The sequence below is a fragment of the Muntiacus reevesi genome, chromosome 6 (genome assembly GCF_963930625.1).
Source record: "Muntiacus reevesi chromosome 6, mMunRee1.1, whole genome shotgun sequence".
NCBI classification, from domain to species: Eukaryota; Metazoa; Chordata; class Mammalia; order Artiodactyla; family Cervidae; genus Muntiacus; species Muntiacus reevesi.
This window is the reverse complement of record NC_089254.1, coordinates 103,355,028-103,367,537: the sequence shown is the minus strand read 5'-3', so window position 1 is coordinate 103,367,537 and position 12,510 is coordinate 103,355,028. Positions and strand designations below refer to the sequence as shown.

Genomic DNA, 12,510 nt, shown 5'->3' with positions numbered 1-12,510 from the left:
TCAGTAAAATTGAAATCACTCTTATGTTTAATTCATTTCTAGAATGGGGGCAACTCTGAGTTTGGTCCCACAATTTAGATTCAAATGAAAGAAAACGTCATATTAATTAAGCCATTACACAGTTTTTAAAAAATGAGGAAAAAGAGTTAAAAAAATAAGCCTGAATAATTGAATGTAACCATCTTAAAAGTAATGGTCTCTGTTCTTCCCTGTAGCCAAATTCTAAGTTATAAGAACTAAGAATGTATTTCGGAAATGACAACTTCTTGGTTCTTAAAGTATAGTAACCCAAAGACTGCATGTAAGCCATTCTTGACACATGAATTTTTCAGATGGATCCATTATAATTAAAGTATACAGAAAAATGAAATACAGAACTCAGGAAAAACTCTGAATGTGAGGGCCTTGAGTCCGTGAACACAATAAATTTCATGTATAATGAGCTTATTTTCTGAGAAAAGTGGCAACTAGTTCTACATAACCAGACCTTGACATGGAAACTGAAATTTCATCAGAACAGTTTTCTCAGTAGCTAGTTACATATTTATGGAAATATTAATATCAAGCATTAAAGCTGCATGTTATATTTAAATCTATAAAATTGGCATTAAATATTAATAACATATCACATTTTTATGTCTAATCTATTTTGTGAAAAAACTAAAACTTTTTTTCAAGTTCATTACAAACTTAGATTACCATTTAGTGGCTTCTCTATCTTGAAATGATATCTTGAAATGAAAGAGAATCAAATACTGTAATTGGGAAAATTTGTCAAAACAGTAATTCTGGATCATCATATGATATTATTACTTAGATTTTTTAGCACAACTTATAAAGTCAGTTTTCAATGTTTATTCTTATTAATATTTACACACTGGAATACGAGCATTAATATTAACATATGGATGAAGATATTTTAATGAATTCTAGGATCTGAGAGAGATACTTCACATATGAATTCTGGAAAACACTAAACTTTTCTTCCTACATGGAAAACACTTATTTTTCAAAATCTAAAATCTCCATGATGATTCTTTAACAACTTATTAATTTTCAGAAACAAGTATTTCTTATGAATATCATCCTAAGATTCCTACAGGCAATCTTTCTAGTGCTTAACTCTTTCTGAACCAAAGGAGCGCTCATGCATTTCCTCTCTAGATGCACAAAATGCACTTCTAAAGCGATGCAGAAGATGGGCTGGAATCTTCCATTGCTTTCTACTCTTTCTAACCTCACGAACAAATAAACAATCTTCTTCAGAAAAAGCTAGCTAAAACACACAGAGATAAACATACTAAAGAGCATCATTTTTTTCAGAGAACTCTCAAGAAATCTGTTCACTACTGCATTAGAGATATTTGGCATTGCCTGTCCCAAGTTCCAGACTGCGTTACACTCCACTGCCAGGCAATTTTAAAGCGATTTCGGTTACAATACTAGATTCACTGTGTTCCATTTTAATAAACAAGTACTAAACGATCATTAACTCGGGGTGTGGGTCACAAGCAGAAGTCCATAGGTGCCTAATCTGCTCAAAATAAGATCCTGTCCCACTCCCGAAGCCGTGCTCATTTAAAGTTAAAACCATAAATAAACTTATTTTTGCCACGGTTTCACTTTTCATCTTCCCTGACCTACCTAAGCCCAAGGCAATGAACTCCGTCTACACAAACACACCGAAGTGGAGAGAGAACTCCTAAGAAGCCGTCACCGACACTGTACCACTCTAACCAAGCGGCCGCCAGCCTCTCTCCAAGACCACAAACAACTTTCCAGAAACATCACCAGCATCAACCACCCTCTCTCCCCCGCAGCCCGGAGCGCGGGGTTTGGAGTTTTCCCCTGCTGCAGCGGCCGCCAAGTGCGTGACAGACCACACACACACACACACACACACACACACACACACACACACACACACACGCATCAGCAGGGCGAGACCTGCGAAGGCACCTCCGCGGAGTTGGTACCCGGGGCGGGTGGAACATCAATGCGGCACTGAAACTGCTCCAGCGCAGAGCGAGGCGGCGGGAGGGCTACTTACGGGACGTGGCGGGAGCCGTCCAGGCTCTGCAGAAGATGCCGCCGAGCAGCCCGAGCCACAGCGCTGCCCCGCAGCGGGCTCCTCGAGCCCCGGGCATCCTTCGCCTCCCGGCTCGCGGTACTCCAAAGGCTCGCTGCGGATAGACGCCGTCCGTCCGTCCGTCCGTCTCTCGGAGGGCGATGGGCCGTCCTCGGGCACCACGGAAAAAGCCAAGACCCTCCTGCGTCTCTCCTATTCTGCGCTCACCCGCTCCGGGCTCCAGTCCGGAGCAGCAGGGCGATCGTAGCCTGCCTTTTCCCTCCGCGCGTGTTGTCTCGCCTCTTGCTCTGCGAACCAATGTCAGGGGGAAAGAATTCAAACCGAGAAGGGAAAAAAAAAAGGAGGCGGGGGGGGGGGGGGAGCGGGAGGCGGGGGGAGGAACGGAGGAGGGGACTCCTACCCCGCCCTCTCCTTCTCAGGGAAAAAAAAGAAAAATCACCAGGGGACGAGGCGGAAAATCAGAAGAACGGAGGATGCAGGAGACGCGGGGAGCGCGCGCGGGGACGGCGGCGCTGCTGATGCTGCCCCTGCGGGCGAGCGCTCCCCGGCCGGCCGCTGGGCAGCGGGACTCGGAGGGCTTCCCGGGCGCCCGGCAGCTCACAAGCAGGGACCGTGTTTGCGCGCACGGAGCACGCAGCCCCGCGGCCACGGGCGGGCGCACGCACGGCCTCAGCGCGGCGCGGCGCGGGGCAGCATCTGCCCCGCGGAGCCGCGGCGGCCGGAGGGCTGGAGACGCCGCCGCCGCCGGCAGCGCCAGGGAAGCGGGGCGGCGGGCGAGGCGGGGGGCGGCGGTGTGTTGGGGGGCAAGCCCTCCTCTCTCTCTCTCGCGGCGGCTCCAGGCCCCTCCCCGGCTCCTCCTTCACCGCCGCCGCCTCCTCCTCCTTACCGTACCCCTCTGGCTGCCACAGCCCTTCTGCCCTGCCCTCGCCTCCCGGGGAAACAGCCGCGAGAAGGAGCCCACGGGCCCCGGTCCATCGGCTGGGGCGGGGGACGAGGAGGGGGCGCGCGCCTCTTCCCCACCCCGGGTCGGAGGCGGGGCCGAAGTTGGGAATTCGCGGGGTGATCGCGGAACCCGGCTCCAACCCTGGGCCCCTCGCCTCCCCCCCACCCCAACCCAGCTGCAGGAAACACCACCCCTGCGCTCGGGCGCCTTCTCTCTGCCGCCTCTGCTCCCCTTCAGACAAGAGATGGTACAGGCTCCGGGAGCTCCGGCCCCCCCAGGGAACCAGAAGCAGGCGTCCGACTGGCAGGTCTTCCGAGTGGTCCTAACACCAAGGGACGGAGCCGAGCATCCCGACAGGAGCAGCGCGGACTGCAGACGCTGCTAATGCAGATGTTTTCAATATGTAATTAATTCCTCCTGGGTACATATGCACACGTACACCCAACCCACGCTACGGCCAGGAGAACTCCATCCGGGCGAACGCGCACACAAACAGACCCAAACACAAAACTGAAACAAGCGGGCAGACGGATAACTACTTCAGGGTGTCGGATGCGTTGCAAGTACTGAGAATTGCGAATATCTGGGGAGACCCAGCTTTTCTGCTCACATTCAGATCGTTTCAGTAATAAATCTCAGGCTCTTCTCCCAAGCTCACACCTCTCCACACCCCATCCTCCACACAGTTTCCTTCCAGCCAGTCTACAAATAGTACTGGGATGCTTATGTCTCTGCAGAACCAATCCTTTCACTGACTTTACTGACACCGTTAAGAATTATTGGTCATCTAACTATCTAACGATGTTTAGGGAGGAAAAAAGAGGAGGAACCATGTCTTTGGGTGTTACGCAATGAATAAGCATTCGCCTTTCAAGATAAATAAAAAATTTTATGGAGACTTGGCTACTCCTGGAATAGCCTCTGAGTTTAATATTGTGGTTACGTCTCAGAAGGGTCCACTGTAAACAGTACAGTGTGTTCACTGCATAATTAGTATGGTGGTAATGGGGCTGATTCAGCATTCTTTATTAGCGCTTTGCTTCTTATTGATTTAAAGGGATGTTTTTGTCCTAGTAAGAACTGCAGATTGGGTACAATCTGGGAAATGAAGACACACAACAGATGACAAACATGGGAAACTGCATCCTCATGCTGTAAAACTCGTCTCCTATAAAGTGATACAGGAAAGGCATTCTTATGGATTATAAAATGCTCCTTTTCTGTTTTAATTTCCAGACTGTCAGACTTCAATGAACACTTGCAAAGATGCTGTAGTAGAGAACTGTTGTCAATCATTTGTAAGAACCCAAAGAAACCCATCAAAGGGAAAAACAAAAAACAAAAAACATGAGGGAGCACAACTTTTCAGAAGTCAGTTTTTATAGTCAGTTTTTATGTCTATTTTATATAAAATAGACAATGTATGTCTATTTTAGCTGTTGCACTAAATGCCACTGAAGTCGTGTTCAAGTGTTTTAACAGAAGACTAGAAGTGAAAACAGTTGAAAATATTGCCATTTCAGTATCTCAGTGGACCCTATTCAGTGGGGGTCATTCTCAAGCAGGTTTGAACTGAATCCATTTCTTAAGGTACTGATTTAAAAAAGCTGGCTGTAGATTTCTACTTAATTGTTTTGTAATAGAAAATAGTATACCTGTTTATCCTCCAAAAAGCATTCTCCAAAAAGCATTCTGACGAGTTTGAAAGCATTTCTCTCAAGGAGTAAAAGCAAACAAAATATAACCTTTTTTAATGACACACAGGTAACCCTGAACCACCACTGTACTATATGTTTCATGTCAGAGTGAGCTAAGAGCCTGCCTTCACTGATACTCAATGAACTTCACCATGTTTGAAAGTTAACAATGCCACATTCTTTGTAATGCAACTACTTTTGTTTCAAATTTCCGTTAACTTGATCTGGACATTGGGATTCATAATTATACTTAAAGAAATAAGACTTTAATAGTTTTGGGATCAGACAGTCTTTAGATTCTAATGCTACCTTCTCCACATCAGTTTATCTTTCGAATTGTTAGATATTAACATTAAGAAGTTTCCTATTGACTTCAATCAAAACTATTAATGAGAAGGTAGGAACTACTAAGCCTGTTTGGCCTGGTCAGCCTTCAAGAACCTGTAAAACTGACAAGCCAAACAGTAGATTCAGGATAGTTCCACCAGAAGTCAATTAGATATGGTAAACATGGACTATCTTATGTGCATTAGATTGTCTTTACAAATAAAGATAGTATATAATAAAACAAAATGTCTCTTCTGTTTGATATAAGGTCAATCAAAGTTTGAGAAGAGTAAAACTAAATAGGCCAAAATATCAGAAAGAAAAAACATGGAAAAAAAAAAAAGAAAGAAAAAACATGGAGAGGAAAGAAGATGGTCAAGGGGCATTATTTTGGAAGTAAAGTAATATAGAGTATGAAATGATAGATGATCCCTATTTCCCATTGCCGAAGTCCTCTTTTCTTCTTCCACAGAAACTACTGGGCTCATTTTATATTAACATGATCCCACAATTGGAACAAGTTATTGCTTCACAAGCAATATATTTATTATTCATTTATGTCTTATTAATTTTTGAGTTTCTACTATTATGGACATTGTATTAGATACCTCTGAGTAAGTAGATAACACTTTGTCCTCAAAGGTGGTAGCTGTAATCCATGGGATTTCAAAGAGTTAGGCACGACTGAGTATACAGACACACACCTGAAGTGACTGTTGAATGAAACAATGAAAAAATTCAGGGCTTTTCAATAAGTAGAGAAACAATTGGCATATTTCTAGGTGTGGCCTTTGGAGTGTAACTTCCCAGAATCAAGTTGTACATCTGTGCCCAGAAATCAGTCAATTCTCCCAGAAAAATGTGTCTCACTTGCCACTTCGATGGTATACTCCAAGAATTGAGTATCTGGATGTATACGCTTAGTCTGGGATGCATTTTCTAGTAAGGATGAACAGAATGAGGTCAAGTCTTATAGGAAAGCCTCTGGTGTACAGAAAATCACCTGGAGTCTGGGCCTTTGGCAATGCTAATTGGCCTTAGGCATAGTGAGATACTTCCCATCATAATCAAATATTAATTGCAAGAAAGCCTGTTTGAGGAAAATAGCATAAACTAAAAGTAGCTTTCAAATTTCCAGTCTATTTTAAAGGTCTCAGAGAAATGTGTGACAGCTAGTGTTATTTGGATTACACTCTCTGAAGATATTGGTTTAGGAAACAATTCATGTTTAATGATTTATTATTTTAATATTAATGGAAAGTTGTGAAAAGTTGGTCTTAATGTATGTTTAAAACATTTTTGCAATCAATGATCAGAGTTAGGAAACTGGGAGGAAAATGACTAAACCAATAAGTAATATTTAGAATAGAAGATCTGATCTTAATCTTTACTGCATTCTTCACTTTCTGGACACTAGCTTTCATTTGATAATGGCCTAATATGTATGAATCACATAACCTAGAATAAATATTCTTCAAGAATTGCAATTAAAAATTACCTTTTTCTATGGCATTTTAGTGCTTTAGCTCTGTCAAATCCAACTCAGAGTTTATGTAGTGGTTACTTTAAAAAATCTCCCATTACTTGATGATCTCACAGTTTAAGGAAAATATAATTTCAAATGAGCATCCCCAGAAAAATGTCATAACTTTGAAAAGTAAAATGCAATATTTACTTTCATACAGGAATTAACTGAATATAGGACATGAAGAAAAATACATATGCTTTGAATATCAAATTGTATGGTCATTTCTTATTAATATTATGGATTTAAAGAAGGAAGGAGAAAGCTCTTAGAATTGACATGTTTTTATTGTCCTATCATTTCTCTTTAAAGTGTTGTGATATCAAAGCTAATCATGATTATAGAGAAGAGGAGAGTCAAGAAAAAGGAGAATGAGCAAAAGAGAGATAGAGAAGAAGAGTTAGCCCACATCTATGACTTCCCAGTGGTAAACTCCTATGTCTGCCTGTGCTCAGCTGCTTAGCATGTCTGACTCTTTGTGACTCCGGACACTGTAGCCCTCTAGGCTCCTCTGTCCATGAGGATTCTCCAGGCAAGAATGCTGGAGTGAGTTGCCACTTCCTTCTCCAGGGGATCTTCCCAACCCAGGGATCGAACCCAGGTCTCCCGCATTGCAGGCAGATCTTTTACTGCTGAGCCACAAGGGAGGCAAAAAGCACAACTTGCCAAAACACCTATAAAAATACCTAATTATTCAAAGGAATGATGGTGAAACTGTAATTATTCAGCAGCGAGTGTGATTTTTAGGTTTCTGTAGATTCAAAAACTTTTTAAGTTCAATATTTGTAAAGTCTCAGTTTGATTTTAAAATTGACAAGCCATTAGCAAGACTCATTAAGAAACAAAGGGAGAAGAACCAAATTAACAAAATTAGAAATGAAAATGGAGAGATCACAACAGACAACACTGAAATACAAAGGATTATAAGAGACTACTACCAGCAGCTCTATGCCAATAAAAGGGACAACTTGGAAGAAATGGACAAATTCTTAGGAAAGTATAACTTTCCAAAACTGAACCAGAAAGAAATAGAAGATCTTAAAAGACCCATCACAAGCAAGGAAATCGAAACTGTAATCAGAAATCTTCCAGGAAACAAAAGCCCAGGACCAGATGGCTTCACAGCTGAATTCTACCAAAAATTTAGAGAAGAGCTAACACCTATCATACTCAAACTCTTCCAGAAAATTGCAGAAGAAGGTAAACTTCCAAACTCATTCTATGAGGCCACCATCACCCTAATTCCAAAACCAGACAAAGATGCCACAAAAAAAGAAAACTACAGGCCAAAATCAGTGATGAATATAGATGCAAAAACCCTTAACAAAATTCTAGCAAGCAGAATCCAACAACATATTAAAAAAATCATACATCATGACCAAGTGGAATTTATCCCAGGAATGCAAGTATTCTTTAATATCTGCAAATCAATGTAATACACCACATTAACAAATTGAAAGATAAAAATCATATTTTTATCTCAATAGATGCAGAAAAAGCCTTTGACAAAATTCAACTTCCATTTATTTTTTTTTTTTTTTTTTTTTTTTTTTTTTTTTTTAATATTTATTCATTTATTTGGCTGCACCAGATCTTAGTTGCAGCATGTGGGATCTAGTTCCCTGACCAGGGATCGAACCTGGGCCCCCTGCATTGGGAGCTCAGAGCCTTAACCACTGGGCCAGCAGGGAAGTCCCTCAACTTCCATTTATGATTAAAACTCTCCAGAAAGCAGGAATAGCAGAAACATACCTCAACATAATAAAAGCTATATATGACAAACCCCTAGCAAGCATTACCCTCAATGGTGAAAAATTGAAAGCATTTCCCCTAAAATCAGGAACAAGACAAGGGTGCCCACTCTCACGACTACTATTCAACACAGTTTTGGAAGTGTTGGCCACAGCGATCAGAGCAGAAAAAGAAGTAAAAGGAATCCAGATAGGAAAAGAAGAAGTGAAACTCTTGCTGTTTGCAGATGACATGATCCTCTACATAGAAAACCCTAAAGACTCTATCAGAAAATTACTACAGCTAATCAATGAATATAGTAAAATTGCAGGATATAAAATTAACACACAGAAATCCCTTGCATTCCTATACACTAACAATGAAAAAACAGAAAGAGAAATTAAGGAAACAATACCATTCACCATTGCAACAAAAAGAATAAAATACTTAGGAGTATATCTACCTAAAGAAACAAAAGACCTATACATAGAAAACTATAAACACTGATGAAAGAAATCAAAGAGGACACAAACAGATGGAGAAATATACTGTGTTCATGGATTGGAAGAATCAATATTGTCAAAACGGCTATACTACCCAAAGCCATCTATAGACTCAATGCAATCCCTATCAAGCTACCAGTGGTATTTTTCACAGAACTAGAACAAATAATTTCACAATTTGCATGGAAATACAAAAAACCTTGAATAGCCAAAGTAATCTTGAGAAAGAAGAATGGAACTGGAGGAATCAACCTGCCTGACTTCAGACTATACTACAAAGCCACAGTCATCAAGACAGTATGGTACTGGCACAAAGACAGAAATATAGATCAACGGAACAGAATAGAAAGCCCAGAGATAAATCCACAAACCCATGGACACCTTATCTTCAACAAAGGAGGCAAGGATATACAATGGAAAAAAGACAACCTCTTTAACAAGTGGTGCTGGGAAAACTAGTCAGCCACTTGTAAAAGAATGAAACTAGAACACTTTCTAACACCATACACAAAAATAAACTCAAAATGGATTAAAGATCTAAATGTAAGACCAGAAACTATAAAACTCCTAGAGGAGAACATAGGCAAAACACTCTCTGATATAAATCACAGCAGGATCCTCTATGACCCACCTCCCAGAATATTGGAAATAAAAGCAAAACTAAACAAATGGGACCTAATGAAACTTAAAAGCTTTTGCACAACAAAGGAGACTATAAGCAAGCTGAAAAGACAGCCCTCAGATTGGGAGAAAATAATAGCAAATGAGGAAACAGACAAAGGATTAATCTCAAAAATATACAAGCAACTCCTGAAGCTCAATTCCAGAAAAATAAATGACCCAATCAAAAAATGGGCCAAAGAACTAAACAGACATTTCTCCAAAGAAGACATACAGATGGCTAACAAACACATGAAAAGATGCTCAGCATCACTCATTATCAGAGAAATGCAAATCAAAACCACAATGAGGTACCACTACACGCCAGTCAGGATGGCTGCTATCCAAAAGTCTACAGGCAATAAATGCTGGAGAGGGTGTGGAGAAAAGGGAACCCTCTTACGCTGTTGGTGGGAATGCGAACTAGTACAGTCACTATGGAGAATAGTGTGGAGATTTCTTAAAAAACTGGAAATAGAACTGCCATATGACCCAGCAATCCCACTCCTGGGCATACACACCAAGGAAACCAGATCTGAAAGAGACACGTGCACCCCAATGTTCATCGCAGCACTGTTTACAATAGCCAGGACATGGAAGCAAACTAGATGCCCATCAGCAGATAAATGGATAAGGAAGCTGTGGTACATATACACCATGGAATATTACTCAGCCATTAAAAAGAATTCATTTGAATCAGTTCTAATGAGATGGATGAAACTGGAGCCCATTATACAGAGTGAAGTAAGCCAGAAAGATAAAGAACATTACAGCATACTAACACATATATATGGAATTTAGAAAGATGGTAACGATAACCCTATATGCACAACAGAAAAAGAGACACAGATGTACAGAACAGACTTTTGAACTCCGTGGGAGAAGGTGAGGGTGGGATGTTTCGAGAGAACAGCACCGAAACATGTATATTATCTAGGGTGAAGCAGATCACCAGTCCAGGCTGGATGCATGAGACAAGTGCTCGGGCTGGTGCACTGGGAAGACCCAGAGGAATCGGGTGGGGAGGGAGGTGGGAGGGGGGATTGGGATGGGGAATACATGTAAATCCATGGCTGATTCATGTCAATATATGACAAAAACCACTACAATATTGTAAAGTAATTAGCCTCCGACTAATACAAATACATGAAAAAATAAAATAAAATAAAATTAGAGTTTTATTTACATGAGAGATTAGAACTAGCTAAAAAATAGATTACCAAAAAATACCTCAAGAAACAAAAGTCATATTCAAGGCACAATAACATTAAAAAAAGAACTACCACATCCAAAACACAATAATATTAAGTGAATTACTTTTGAGTGTTATAATCACACAGAAAGGAGAATCAGGTGATCCTCCAGGAATCCATTTATACAATGGTTGTTGAATCTGGTCTCTGGGTCTTTGTTTCAGCTCTGCAAACCTCTTTGACATACTAACAAAATATATGCTTAATTTCCTCATTTATAAGATTACATTTATATTTATACCTATGCAATTAAATTATTATGAGAATTATACATAATGTATGTAATATCCCTGGCTCATATAGAGAGCTATTATTATTATCAATGATACAAATAAATGATACAAAATTCTATACTGAAATCAAATTCATGCCTCAATATATTTACACTAAAAATTCATTCAAAAATTTTTGGATTAAAAAAATAAGGCTTCAATCAGGAGAAAAAAAAAAGATTTCTTTAAATGCTATATATACTATGTGATGCCTGCCTTTTGAATGCCCAAACGTCTAAGATCTTCAAAATTTTCCTTAAGTATTTCTTGGTCTTTCAACTTCCATTTTCCTTCTATCAATTTTTGATAATGTCAGGCCCACTGAGAAAGGTGAATGGTATCAGGAGCATTTAAAACCCAATATAAGCATTACATTAAACTAGTAGCCAAGTTAGACCAGAGTGCATAATAAAGCAAACAGGGCATATTATTCTGACAATCTGGACATTTTAAGAACAAAACAAACAAACAAAAGAACAATGAGTGTTTTAACTGTAGGAGTTACCATCACTGATTTGAAACTACACATTGCTGAGAACATTCTTTTCACTCCATCCAGGAAGCTGACTTGACTTAAGTCTCTATACAATTTATTTATTATGTCCTCAATTTGCAGTGGGGAAGGTATTGAGTGGAGCAGGCTTGGAGGTGATAATTACTGCCTAAACGTTTTCAGCTGGTTTGCAGAGTTACTGCCAAACATTTAAAGCTGGATTCCATAGTTCATGGTGTTCCTAATTCCCCTGAGGTTTAGTGCCTTATCAGGCAACAGGAAATGCTCTGGCCTCTTTTGCTTATGCAGAGATGAAGAAAATCACAGGACCTATAGTTGCGCTCTATATCACCTAAAGGAAACCAAGAATAAATTCTATTTCGCTCTAATCTGTGCGATAATTGTTAAATGAATTTCAGAGATGGCTTTAACTACATGCTTCAGAATAAACATGGTTCTTCTAAAAGTGTATTCTCTTTTATATATTTATGTTCTCCTAGGATAGCAATTCTTATCAACACCTAAATAGCTGTGGTATTATAATTTAACAATATGTCAGGTATTTATGTGATAATATAATATTTAATGATCTCTTGGTCTAGTGAACTTTCTGCCTGATAAGCATTTAGCCAAGAATGGGGAGGAGAGAGGGAAGATGGCTTTTCCATTTACGCAGTATTACTTAACAGTATTTCTCATGTATAATTAGCTCATATATACCTGCTTTAGTATGCTGAGTAGACAGACATGACTGAAATTTTCTTTAATAATTCATAAATTTGGTAATGTAATCTTTCATTCTAACTGCATATGTTATAATTGATGGTGTGAGATCAGATTTTTTTTTCTGATCTCAGAATTAGTGCAATATCTTTCAAATTTGCTTTTTTCTAATGTTCTCTGCATCTTCTTCAAGTCCTAAGCGCCTGCCCAAGCAGCAAGTTGGAACTGAACTTACCCCTTGAAAGATAACTCTTCACTCTCTTAAAAAGACCTGATGGGAATGAGGTCATGATG

At 40.1% G+C, this 12,510-nt stretch overlaps 1 non-coding gene across 1 annotated transcript; it reads right to left on the bottom strand.

Annotated features, from left to right (window-relative positions):
• Nucleotides 1-8,199: 8,199 nt before the first annotated feature.
• On the bottom strand, nucleotides 8,200-8,272 carry TRNAG-CCC (transfer RNA glycine (anticodon CCC)). The gene has a single exon. It is a non-coding gene; the product is annotated as a tRNA-Gly (tRNA).
• Between the last annotated feature and the right edge of the window lie 4,238 nt (nucleotides 8,273-12,510).